Here is a 505-nt window from a genome sequence, read left to right as displayed (position 1 = left end):
TTAGTCTCTTATAGCAAGGTTTTACTGTACTAGAAAAAAGTTTGGTCCAAGAGAACTGCAAACTTGGGTTAATTTCCCAAACTCAGGGACAACTGGAAAGATTTCAATAGCCACTTCCTGAATCATAGCCTATAGGGTGTCCCAAAATTCACACAAGAAGTAATTTTGATAGAAAACACAGGTTTATAATTAAAAATTGTAAATTTTTTATTGATTCATAAAGTATACAGTATAGGGTTATGTATGGAATAGCATATTGGGTAAATGGCCTGCACGGCTTTGCTGGCACATACGCGCTCTCTTGTGATTCGTGCACAGGTAAGGTCCCTAGGCCTGGCCAGTGATCAGGGCCAATTGGGGCCTTCTGGCTGCCAGCCGGGGCCTTCCTTTCCTGGCTGCTGGGGCCTTCCTTCATTTCACGCCACCCCCTGGTGATCAGTGCACGTCATAGCAAGCGATTGAACTCCTGGTGGAACTCCTGAGGGGACAATTTGCATATTAGGCA

This window comes from Myotis brandtii, unplaced genomic scaffold, assembly GCF_000412655.1.
Source record: "Myotis brandtii unplaced genomic scaffold, ASM41265v1 scaffold305, whole genome shotgun sequence".
Taxonomy (NCBI): Eukaryota; Metazoa; Chordata; class Mammalia; order Chiroptera; family Vespertilionidae; genus Myotis; species Myotis brandtii.
Note: the sequence above shows the minus strand (reverse complement) of the source record.